Source organism: Peromyscus californicus, unplaced genomic scaffold (genome assembly GCF_007827085.1).
Source record: "Peromyscus californicus insignis strain IS unplaced genomic scaffold, ASM782708v3 Scaffold_5__1_contigs__length_169319896, whole genome shotgun sequence".
NCBI lineage: Eukaryota > Metazoa > Chordata > Mammalia > Rodentia > Cricetidae > Peromyscus > Peromyscus californicus.
This window is the reverse complement of record NW_026294573.1, coordinates 79,965,376-79,978,405: the sequence shown is the minus strand read 5'-3', so window position 1 is coordinate 79,978,405 and position 13,030 is coordinate 79,965,376. Positions and strand designations below refer to the sequence as shown.

Sequence of the window (13,030 nt, the reverse complement as noted above, 5' to 3'; positions counted from 1 at the left end):
ACAAAAACAATGCTTGAAAGCCTGAGAAATTTGACATATTACATGGGGAGGTTGGGGGGAGTCAAAAGGCAGCAGATTTCTCCATCACAGCTAGAGGCAACATTACAGGTTGAAGGAAACTGCCATGCAAGATGCTATATCAGGAACAATACTAATGAATGAAAGTAGAACAAGGCACTCTCAAATGCAGGAAAATACAGAGATTCATCAGCAACAGACCTGCTCTAAAAGAAATGACAGAGGGAGTTCTTCAGATTGAAAGGAAATGATACCAAAGGCAGTGTGGAACCCTGGAAGTAGAAGGAAAAGAAATGTCAATTGTTAATATCTGCATATTCAGTTACAGAAACTATTCAAATGAAAAGTCCATATACTCTTCAAAATGGATGTGACAGTTGAAGTAAAATCATAACATAGACTGGGGAGTGGTGTCAAGTATGTTACTACAATACGTTTGGGATAAAGACAACAGTAACATTGTCACATCTTACTATGGTGAAATGGAAAGAGGAGGGAGGAAACATAAAGGACAATGGAGGGAGAGAGGGAGAAAAGAAGGAAGAGTGGAAGAAGGGAGGGAGGAGGGGGTGGAGGGAGAAGTTACCTCAAAAGCAGCCACTAAAATGTCTTAAAGATTTGAAGAGAAACTATACAAAGATCTACTTAAAATCGAATCAAATATATTTAAATGAAGTATGAAAAGTATTCAAATACTGTAAAAAAGAGATTTGAAAAGAAAATAAGAAATTAGAAAATGTTTAAAAATTGTATGTCAAAAAAATTAAGTCAAAACACATTGATTTACATTAAATGCAAATGTAATAAATACCCCAGTTAAAATACAGAGACTGTTAGAAAAGATTTTAAAGCCAATTATGGGGCTGATGAGATAGCTAAGAAGCCAAACAACCTGAGTTCCAACCCTAGGATTCACATGGTAAAAGAAGAAAAACAACTCCTGCAAGTTGTCCTCAGAACTCCACACTCATTCCTGTAACATACACATGTACACACAAAAAATAAATAAATAAATAAGTAAATGTGATATTTAAAAAGCAAATTAGGTGCTATATGCAAGAAATTTATATGCCAGGCGGTGGTGGCACACGCCTTTAATTGAGGCAGAGCCAGGTGGATCTCTGTGAGTTTGAGGCCAGCCTGGTCTACAGAGCGAGATCCAGGACAGGCACCAAAACTACACGGAAAAACCTTGTCTCAAAAAACCAAAAGAAAAAAAGAAATTTATACTATTTTCCTAAGGATAGAAGTAAGTTAATTAAAAGTAAACAAGGAAGGCTGAAGAGACAATTCAGAGATTAAGAGCACTGGTTGCTTGTCTAGAGAACCCAGGTTTGATGCTCAGCACCCACATGGTGGCTCAAAAACATCTGTAATTCCAGTCCCAGGGAATCCAATGCCCTCTTCTGGCCTCCACACACACTGAATGCAAGCAGGCAGAACACCCACACACATAAAATAAAAATAAAGGTTAAAAATATTTTAAATGAACAGAAAAAAATACAGTGTGTGAACCCTAAATACAAGAAAGCTATAATAACGTCAAAGCAAAGACTCAGTCAAGAACAAGAGGGATACTGCACGATGATAAAAAAAACAATGACCCCAATGTGTACAAGCCTGGCACTGCAGTGTTAGATTCATGACACGGAACAGGAAGGAGAATTGCACCAATTAGTTACTGTTGGAGTTATCAATACTCCTTTCTCATTAATCAAGAAGGAAAAAAACAAAGCAAAAGTCAGAAAGAATGCATAACAACTTTAAGCAATACTATCAACCAGCAAGGTCTATCTTACATTCAAGAGATGCTAACTAGGCACTCAAGTGAGCAGGGACTTTGCCAAGATATTCTAGGTCACAAAACAAACCTTAACACACTTAGAAACACAAAGCCAAACTATACTCTCTGATCATAATGCAATTATCCCAAAAGTCAGGAACTAAAAAGAACAGTGAAAAATCCCCAAATGCTTAGACATAGGGCAACACGCTTCTAACCAGTCCACATGTGGATCAAGAAGCAGCTGCGGAGGAAACTAAGAAACACTCTGAATTAAACAAAAACAAAAATATCATATATTAAAAATGGCTGGACACAGTGATATCAATGCTGAGGAGGAAATCTCTACTGTCAGATACTTTAGCCAAGAAAGGTCTCAAGTCAACAATTGAGGCCTCTAGCTCAGAAGCAGGAAAATGAGCAAAATAAACCTAAAGAAAGCAAAATTAAGGGTAAAATAAATACAAGACTAGAAATTAGTGAAATAGAAAGGGGAAAAAAACCCATGGCCCTACTGCAGCCTGGGTCTGTTTGATGTGGGTGGCATCTGTTGCCATGAGGGACATTCAGATTACCAGGGGCTGGGCTGTCACCTAAGGCCAAGTTGGTGTCTGATGGCTCGATACTGCTGGGGCTATGCCCATCAGGGTGTCCTGTGCTGCCACCTGGGGCCATGGTGACATCCAGACCCAGGCAGCTCCAGAGGACCATGTCCGTGGTTCTACCATAACTGGTGTCTGTGTTGAAGTCAATGGCCCATGTGGCCACCAGGGGCCACGTAGAGGCCTGAGGTCTAGGATACAGCCTGTAGCCTGTTAGAGTCTGGGGGCCATGCTGCAACCAGCCATGATTTAAGTGGCCTGTGCTACCATCCAGGGCCATGGTGTCTCCTGGGCACAGGCTGCTGCCGATGGCCATGTCTGGGCCTATGGCCCTATAGCAGCCAGGGTTTGTGTTAATGTCCATAGCTCCTGTTGCTACAAAGCCATGTGGATTCCCAGGGTAAAGGCTGCCACCTGGGGCCATGTTGATGTCTGAGGGCCACACCACCACCAGGGCCATGCCGGTCTGGGTAGCCTGTACTGCCACTTAGAGCCTTGGTAACATTCGGACCTGGGCTGCTACCAAGGACCACATCTGGGTCTATGGTCCTACTGAGCTGCAGTCTGTGTTGAAGTCCATGGTCTATGCCGCCATTGAGATCAGGTCAGCCACCTGAGTCCACACTGGTGACTGAGGGCCATGCTGCAGCTGGGGCCATGCAGATCTGAGTGGCCTGAGCTGCTACCCAATGCCATGGTAACATCCAGGCCAGAGCTGCAAATGAGGGCCATGGCCCTACTGCAGCCAGGGTCTGTATTGTTGTCCTAGTTTCCTGTTATAATCAAAGGCCATGTGGCTACCTGAGATCTGGAGCTCTGTTAGTGTCTGAGGGCCATGCTATCACTGGGGCTGTGCTGATCTGAGTGGCCTGAACTGCCACCTTGAGGCAATGGTGACATCCAGACCCAGCTGCTGCCAAAGACCATGTCTAGGTCCACGGTCCCACCAAAGCCAAGGTCTGTGCTGCCACCAAAGGTTACACAAAAGCCCCAGGGCCAGGGCCCCAACCTGTATCCTTGTTAGTGTCTGGAGATCATGCCTCCACTAGAGCCATCCTGATCTGAGTGGCCTGTGCTTCCACCTGGAGCCAGGATGTTGTCCAGACCCAAGCTGCTGCCAAAGGACATGTTTGGGTCCATGGTCCTGCTGCAGCTGGGGTGTGTGTTTATGTAGTGGCCCATGTCACTTCAGGGGGCCATAGGAACCATTAATGGAATCACAGGGTCATGCTGAGCCAGTCCTGTCCTTTGCTGGCCCTGGATTAACTGGCCCTGCCCCTCACTGGACACTGCAGCAAGAGAGCTGCCCCCTACTTCCCAACCCTCACCACTGGTAGTGGAGAGATGACCCTGATGGCATGGACATAGGGGAGCTGGTTCCACCCCTCGCCTGAGGAGGGTGGCCCCAATGGCTTGAACTTACCAGCTCAACTACCACTCAGGCCCACAGTTGGGCCTGGAGTTGCCCAACCTAACATCTACCTCATCTAGGACCTGCTAGAGTTCATGAAAGGACTGGTCCTGTGTAACCGATCACTGCAGGATCTCCATGACTGAGGAAACAGCAGGATATTCGAGAGGAGTTTTGGTGAGGATCCAGTGATGATGGTGTACCAGAAACCAGAGGCCTTGAACAAAACCAATGACTCATTACATTAAACATTTGCAAGGAAAGCTGATTGGACAAAAGGGTGTACTGTGTCACACATTGCAGCTCCCAATACCACCAGGACGAATAAGGAGGTGTTGGAGAGGTGGGAAAGAGGGAGAAACAAAGAGGGTTTTGTTTTGTTGTTTGGTTTGGTTTGTTTTTCTTTCTGTTTTTATTTGTTTGCTTGTTTTGGTTTGATTTTTTTTTAATTTTCATGGGGGGGCTGTTGTAGGGGAGAGGGGATGATATGGAGGGACTGAGAAATGAGCAGAATTGGGGTGCATGATGTGAAATTCCCAAAAATTCAATAAAAAAATTATGTTAAATTTTTTAAAGGGTGGAGGGAATCAACAGAGAAAACTTGAGTTTAAAATTTACTTTTTTCAAATTACAAATGAAACTAACAAATCTCTAATAATAGCATCAGAGAAGAAATAAAACAGAAGCATGTATGAGCCCCCAGGTTTAATTCCTAGTCTTCAAAGAAAATAAAAAAACTAGAAAAAAGGATGAACTAGGGCAAATCAACACAGATTCCACAATGATTAAAAGGATAGCATGCACGATTCTCTGTCCAGACATCAGAGAGCAAATACAACCAACTCACCAAAACACAATCTAAACAGTGATATACCTATCTTCAAAACTAAATTTGTACTTAAAGTCTTATAGGGGCTGAGGATGTAAGTCATGTGGTAATATTTCTGTCTGCTTTTGGTAGAGAAGGTTGTTCTCATAAAGCCAGGTAAAAAAGACCCACAACCTGCCTTTTCTGGAAGAAGTTGAAAAGAACGGGCATTGCTGAGAGAGAGAGAAGAGGAAAGAAGGAAAATACAAATGCTGAGGATGTAAGTCATGTGGTAGAATGCTTGCCTGGCATGTTTGAAGCCCTGGATTCCATCCCCAACACCACATATAAGGTGGTATAAGATGCAATGCCAGCCCTTAGGAGGCAGAGGCAGGAAGACCAGGAGTTTAGGATCAGTCTTCAGTACACAGTGAGTTCCAGGACAGCCTTGGGCTATATATCTTGCCTCAAAGAAAAAAAGGAAAGAAGGAAGGGAGGGAGGAAGGGAGAGAGAGAGAAGAGGAAAGAAGGAAAATACAAATGCTGATGATTTCAATAACAATTTCTATCAAATACTTAAATGAAAAGCAATGTCAGCAATGCCCGTTCTTTTCAACTTCTTCCAGAAAAGGCAGGTTGTGGGTCTTTTTTACCTGGCTTTATGAGAACAACCTTCTCTACCAAAAGCAGACAGAAATATTACAGGAAAACTACAGACTAAATCCTTCATGATAATAAACACAAAACCTATGGCTGAAGCTAGGAAATTGAATAAACAGATTGCTACATCATTAGATTGATCCCAGCCACACAAGGGTAATTGACTGCTCCTCAGTCAAGCCACATAAGCTGCCACACTAACAAACCAAAGAGTCAAAAAGAGTATCATCATATCAGCACATGCAGAAGATACATGTTACCAAACCCAACTTGCATTTGGGACATGGAGAGGGACTCACCCAAGCAGGAATTAGAAACTTCATTAATTTGCTAAAAGTAACTATAGTGTGTGTGTGTGTGTGTGTGTGTGTGTGTGTGTGTGTGTGTGTGTGTATGTGTATAGCACACATAATATATGTATATGTTACATATGTGTGTATGTATGTGTGTGTATATATACATATATATAATTTGTTTGTTTATTTATTTATTTCCCAAAGGAAGAAAAACTGAATGCTATTACTCTAACTTCAGGAATAAAGGAAGAATATCTACTCTCAGAATTGCTATTCAACACTGTATTTAAAGTCCTGGGCAGTATAATAAAACATGCGTATGTGCGCGCGTGCGCACACACACACACACATACATACACACATATGTAACATATACATATATTATGTGTGCTATACACACACACACACACACACACACACACACACACACACAGGCAAAATTTAAGGCACTCACATTAGAAAGAAAGAAACAGAGCTGAAAGAATCCACAAAGTTTCTAGTACCTAAAAGTAATTATGGCAAGGTCATGCAAACACCCATTGTACTTCAATAGAGTAGCAACAAATAACCATAAACTGAACTTTTTAAGCAACAGCTGTGATAGCTCCAAAAATGAAACCCTTCAGCATAAGCCCAATACGACACACAACTGTGTATTTAAAAATACAAAACACAGATGACACCCCTACAACCAATGTAAGTAAAGATTCTTAACAAATGCCTGGATTAGAAGACTCTGCTTACCAAAGTATCAGTTCTCTTGAAATTTACTTAAAGATTTAACACAAATCCAATTAAAACACTAGCAGGGGTTTTTTTGTAAACACAGGCAAGCTGATTATAAAGTTTACTTGAAACAGTGAAGAGCCAGATAAATTGAAACCATCTAGAAAGAGGAGAATGTAAAGTGGAGGCAGGAAATACTGAAAAATACCCTTCCACACACAGCCAGGAGAGTTCTGTCATCTGAGTGAAAGCAAGCAAAGGAAAAAGCAAGCAGAGAGCTGGTTCAGGAGCTAAGGGGTCTGCACCAAGGCTGAGAACCCCCACAGTAGAAGAAAAAACCGTCAAGCTGTGCTCTGACCTCCACACATGCAGTGTGGTGCACACTGCCCATGCACACACGATACATAAATGAATGAATGAAAAGGAGAAAAAACAGTCTTCCTTTCAACAAATGGTATTAGAACTGGATATCCTTTTATGAAAAAACTCACCTTGACCTAAATTACATCTTAAACAGAAGTTGATTTAAATTAGCTCACAAATCTAAATGCGACACATAAAACAATATGATTGTTTTAAAAATATATATAAAAGAAAATTGTTGTGCTCTAGAACAAAGCAAACAGTTCTTTAGACATAACACTGAAGGCATGATCCATAACAGAAAAAAAAATCAATAAATTGGGCTTCATGAAAATTTAATGCTTGCTCTGAAAAACAGTGTTAAGAGAATGAAAAGACAAGCTGCACTCTGGAAGAAAATATTTGCATATCACATATCTACATAGGAATTATATCCAGAATACATAATACCTCTCTAAATATAACTGTAAGAAAACAACCAAAAACCCAATTTTTCTAGGAGAAAAAAAGGCAGAAGACTTGAGCAGAAGGTTCACAGCAGAAGATATGCAGATGGTAAATAGGCACCAAAAAAAAAACCCCAAAAACAAAAAACATTCCAACATCCTTAGCTTTTAGGGAAATATAAAATAAAACTATAATGAAAAATACATCTATTATAAGAGCTAAAACTACTTTTTAATTGACAACAGCAAATGCAGAAGGAAATGAGAAGCAAGCAAAATTCTCGCTCTGTGGGATGCAAAATGGAACAGCGACACCAATTAGCAGTTTGGCAGTTTCTGACCAAAACCTACACTTACCAATGATGCTACAATTTCACTCCTACTGACTCTAAAGAAATGAAAACCTATGCTCACACAGAAACTTGGACACAAAGGGCTGCTGCAGCTTTATTTTTAAGCATCGAAAGCTGGGAAGAAGTCAAAAGCCCTTCAAAACCCTAATGGACAAATAGTTACACTGATACTTTGAAAGAGCATCAGCAGCTATGAGATGTAGACCATGAATGGGTTTCAAGGACATGCCACCAGAAGGAAGCTTGTCCCAAACATTACATTAATACATGCTTCCATGTATGTGATATTCCAGGAAAAAGAAAATTATAGGTATGGAGAAAATAGACCACTAGTAGTCAGAAGTTTGTGGCAGAGAGAGGGTTTAACCACAAAGAGACAACACAAGAGAATTTTTGTTACTATGGAACTGTTGTACATGCTGATTCTGGTAATGGTTGCAAAAGCTTACAACAGTACATACATACATACATACATACACACACACAGAAAAAAACCTATAATCATATATATTTTAGTTACTATTAGTTACAGGAACACACAAGTCAAAATTCATCTAATACATAAAACTGGTAAAATTTATTTTTTATATAAATTATACTTCAATGAAGTTAAATAAGATAGCCCTAGTCCACACAGTGAGTTCCAGACCTGAGAAAGAAAAGAAAGAAAGAAAAGAAAGGAAGAAAGGAAGGAAGGAAGGAAGGAAGGAAGGAAGGAAGGAAGGAAGGAAGGAAGAAGGAAAGGAAAGGAAAGGAAAGGAAAGGAAAGGAAAGGAAAGGAAAGGAAAGGAAAGGAAAGGAAAGGAAAGGAAAGGAAAGGAAAGGAAAGGAAAGGAAAAAGACAATTGACATAAGGCAGCTGAATATGATAAAAATAGGAATAGCCACACTTAGACTCTAGCACATCATCACATGTACATGGTCATTAGGCTTCCTTTTTAGCAATTTTAAAATAATTAAGGTCATATACTATTCTCTTTTTAAAGATTTATTTATGTGTGTAGTGTCTGTGTATGTACATGTGTATGCATGTACATGGAGACCAGAAGAGGGCATCAGATATCCATTGCTACCACTCTCTGTCTATTCCTTTGAGACTGGGTCTTTCCCTGAACCTGAACTCATAGAACAGAAGCCAGAAAGCCCCAATAATGCTCCTGTCTCTGCTGACCTTGAAGCCTGAGTTACAGGCATGTGCAAGACTCCTAGTTCCATAGGTGCTAGGACCCAGACTCTGGTCCTCTTGACTGCCCGCAAATGTTCTTATGCACTGAACCATCTCCATATCCCACATACACCATCCTTTTTAACAAATACAGTTTTAGAACTGGATAAATAAAAAGCATATTCTGTGTTCAATATACTTTTTAAGCTTTCTACCCTTGCCCACTTGTTAATAATACTTTTAAGGCTTCAATTTTGTGGCTAACAAGAATAGCACAAGAAACAACTGGAAGGTTCATTAAAGCTCCTTTTAAATGTTTAAGAAAACAGCATGTAAAACATTCATTCAAACAAAACTCTACGTGCCAGATGCTTCCTATAAAGAGAAATCTTATTCTATTACTCAGCTACCAATAAAATATTTATGGCAGTTGCTTAGAATGCTCACATTGTACATAAAACTAAAATTCTTAACAACACTTGAAAGAATATTTGTCCTATTTATAAAGAACTGTTTTAAGCATAAGGGAAAAGCAAATGTGCCTTCATAAGGTCAAGCAAATGTCAAAAAGACCCAAATGAAAAGAATTCGACACAAACACTGTCTTTCCAGCCGTCTGGCCAAATGGCCAGTCAGTTCTCTGTCTAGCATCACTTGCCTCAAGTTTTCTCTGGCTGGACTGGTAACTCTTCTGATGCTTCCTCTGTTCTCCCCATCTTAGCAACACTGCACTGTCCCACTGGTCACTCACCTTTCAACCCACCTTACCTCTGAGAGAAAACATCTCCATCTCGTGTGCACTTGTCTGAAACACAAGAGAGAACTAGAACACTGGCCAGATGCTTGGGTCAAGGAAAGAGAGCCTTGCTGTCTTCAGTCAGACAGATCTGCTCATGCCACTCTCCTGCATAAACCCTTCAATGCTTTTTTCTTTATTTGTTTGTTTCTGTTTGCTTTTCCCATCACTCTTACATTCAAATATGTCCCAGAGTGGGCTCCTGCCCACCATGCCAGACCCATCAGCGGTCATCATCTCCCCCTGCTCACAATGGTCCAGCCTCACTAACTTCCTTTCTGGTCCTTGAGCCTCAGCACTCTTTCTGTTGTACCTTCTGGTACCTCTGTCTTATACTCTCCCCCTGAACTTCAGCATCATCGACAAACTGCAAGACCTCAAGTGGTACCCATCTCCACCAGCCACCAAGCCACCCTCTGCAACAGCTATGCCTTTTCATCTTACCGATTTACATGTTTCTTCTTTGTTATCATGTTCATTACATAAATTTAATCCATTTTTGTGGACGAGGTAGGACCTAACCCTTCATCAGTTTCTCAGATTTAAGCACTGCATTAGAACAAGTAGACACTCAACCAACATTTAAGTGAATAAATAAATTAATGAACAAACACAGTCTAACTACTTTACTAGCTGCGTAACCACAGTCAGGTTTCTTCTGTCTGTCTGCCTCAGTTCTTCCACCTGTAGAAATGGGCCAGAATTAAATAAGTATTAAAAGAAATGAGTCACAATATTTAGTATAGTGCCTACCACAGGCATAAGAATTGAAACGACATTGGGACCTGGGAGATGGCTCAGTGAGTAAAATGCTTGCCACATAAGCTCAAAGACCTGACTTCAGCTCCCCAGAATCCATGTAAACCCAGATGCAGTAGCACCCATCTACATTGCTAGCACCCCTCTGGTGAGAAGGAGAATGGAGACAGGCGAATCCCAGGAAGCTCTTAGGTCAGCTAGTCTGACATAAACAGGGTGAAGAGGCAAGAATCAACACTTAGCTTGCCTCTGACTTTCACACACACAAACCATGTGCACAACTAAATGCCCAATCATAAACACAAACATACACACAAGCACACACTCGAACAAGCACACTTGCACATACATATTCACACACTCACTATCATACACACGCATAACACACACACCCACACACACACACACACACACACACACACTTTGCAGAAAAGAATTCAAACTACAATAATGCTTTCCTTGTGCACATGTTCCCCTCTATGAGAAACAAATTCAAGGGGGAAAAAAAACATGATGTGGAAGAACTGAGAACTGCTTACTATGCGAGAGGAATAAACAGTCCCAAATATAAACCCACCAAATATGCCTTAGAAAAATAGTGCTCAAAAGTAATCTAACACTGGGGCTGTATCTGCCTGCCACTCTCCAGCCCTCAAAAGACTCCAGCCCACACTGCTGGGAACTGCAGTCATCTGAAATGAGAGGGTCCTATTTGCAAGATCTGCCTCTGGGTGACTCTGGTTCTCCTGCTCTCACTCTCCACCAAAAGCCTTGGCTGGCTGCAAGTTCCACCCAAAGGACAAGAAAAACAAAAGTCAACTGCACAAAAAAGAACTAGGCCCACCTCAGCAGAGCATAAGCAAAGTATCTCCCTCTGTTTCCTGGCTTGTCAGAGCTCCAAAGCCAAAGGCCTAGCATGTCATTCTTTCAGAGCAAGGGCTCTGGGGTGGCAGAAACCAAGTCTGCTGCTGCTTCTGAGTCGTGTGACCTTGGGAAGATTATTTAACATCTTTGAGTCACTGTTGGCTCATCTCTAAAATGAGAATAAAATCAATTACCTTGAAGGGATGTTGTGACAACTAAATGAGCTAAGCACCTGGCAGAGCCTTGCACTTAGCAAACCGTAAATAGGGCAGAGCTTTTTTTTTTTTTTTTTTTTTTTTTTGGTTTTTCGAGACAGGGTTTCTCAGTGTAGCTTTGCGCCTTTCCTGGAACTCACTCTGTAGCCCAGGCTGGCCTCGAACTCACAGAGATCCGCCGGCCTCTGCCTCCCGAGTGCTGGGATTAAAGGCGTGCGCCACCACCGCCCGGCTAGGGCAGAGCTTTTAAAAGGAGCCTTTTCTCACTGTAGCCCTCCACAAGCACAGCTTTGGGTTAACATTTTTTTACCCTCTTTGCATGTACAAAAATTCTTATCTCACCCAGACATAATGAAGCCCATGCACTCTTGCCTCCCAAACTTCATCTCTGGTGAGCAATACCGTGTATAAGAATACTCTGCCAACAGCAGCCAAATGAGTTAGTGAAGTGAGGGGGACGCTTTGGAATTTATTTCTGATGCCAATCCACTCCCCAAAGTCATCAAACCATCAAGAACACTTTCCTAGGCAAATATCTATTGATTCACAAACAAAACTGCAGCAGTAATATCATGGATCCCAGCCAAGCATGATAGCTCACGCCAATAATCCTAGTACTCAGACATCTGAAGCTAGAGAATCACAGCGAGTTAAAGGCTAGCCTGGGCAACATAGTGAGTGCAACAGCTATGTGACTAGAGGAAAAAAACCTGTCTCAAAACAAAACAAAACAAACAAAAAACTAAGGGCTGGAGAGATGGCTCAGTGGTTAAGGGCATGTACTACTCTTCCAGAAGACCTATGTTGGAGTCCCAGCACCCACATTAGACAGCATACAACTGCCAGTAACTCCAACTCCAGAGGAATCGCATACCTCTGGCCTCTCTGGGTATCTGCACACATGTGCACATCCTCACACACACACACACACACACACACACACACACACACACACACGCACACATAATTTAAATAAAATTAAATCTAAAAAAGAAGCTGGTTTAAAAACAACTATATAACATATGGCACATAACCACCTCATCAGTCAGTTCTCTGCACACGCTTTTCAGTCTTTGCTCATAAATAAACATTTACAGCATCACAATGTAGGTGAGTTTGTAGATTCCATTGCTTTCATGTAATATTACACCTTAGGTATGTTTTATGCTGTTACAGAGGTAAACATAATTATCACTTTATTTAAGATTATATATAGGTATTTTGCCTCCATGTGAGTCTATGCACTATGTGTGTGATAATTATCACTTTAAAAGACTCCACTAGGATGGGGAAATAACTTAGTAAAATGCTTGCCTGTTATGCAAACATAAAGATCCAAGCCTGACCCCCAGCACCCATTTAAAGCAGCCAGGGGTGGCAATGTAAGCCTGTAATCCTACACTACTGAGATAAAGACAGGAAAATTCGCAGCACTTCCTGGCTGAATCAGTAATTTCCAAGCTCAGTGAGAAACTTTTGTCTCAAAATACAAGGTGGAAAGAGATTGCAAAAGGCATTCAATGATGACCTCTGACCTTTACATACACATATACACATGAACACACACTCTCATACACATAAACGTATGTGCCCACACACACATAGATAGCATAAAGTTTTGCTGACTTGAGTAAAAGTCAATTACTCAGCATTACTCTACTGAGCATTCATGGGTTCAGTGTGCTGTGGTAAAAAGTGCACAGGCTTCACAACCTGAAAGATAAAGTCTAAACTCATACCAGGCTCACAGGCAGGTCATTTCATC

The 13,030-nt window shown here is 41.3% G+C and overlaps 1 protein-coding gene across 7 annotated transcripts in view; it reads right to left on the bottom strand.

Annotated features, from left to right (window-relative positions):
- Positions 1-13,030, bottom strand: part of Cdk5rap2 (CDK5 regulatory subunit associated protein 2) — a 191,474-nt gene that overhangs the window by 161,229 nt on the left and 17,215 nt on the right. Inside the window, exons 1-2 of one of the 7 annotated variants that reach the window (XM_052716618.1) lie at positions 11,031-11,049; positions 220-290 (exon numbers count right to left, since the gene is read on the bottom strand). The exons of 4 other annotated variants lie outside the window; for them this stretch is intronic. The gene's annotated coding sequence lies outside the window, so the exon portion shown is untranslated. Of the gene's footprint in view, positions 1-219; positions 291-11,030; positions 11,119-13,030 lie in introns of those variants that run through there. 2 more of the 7 variants (XM_052716617.1, XM_052716619.1) reach the window with 2 other exon arrangements.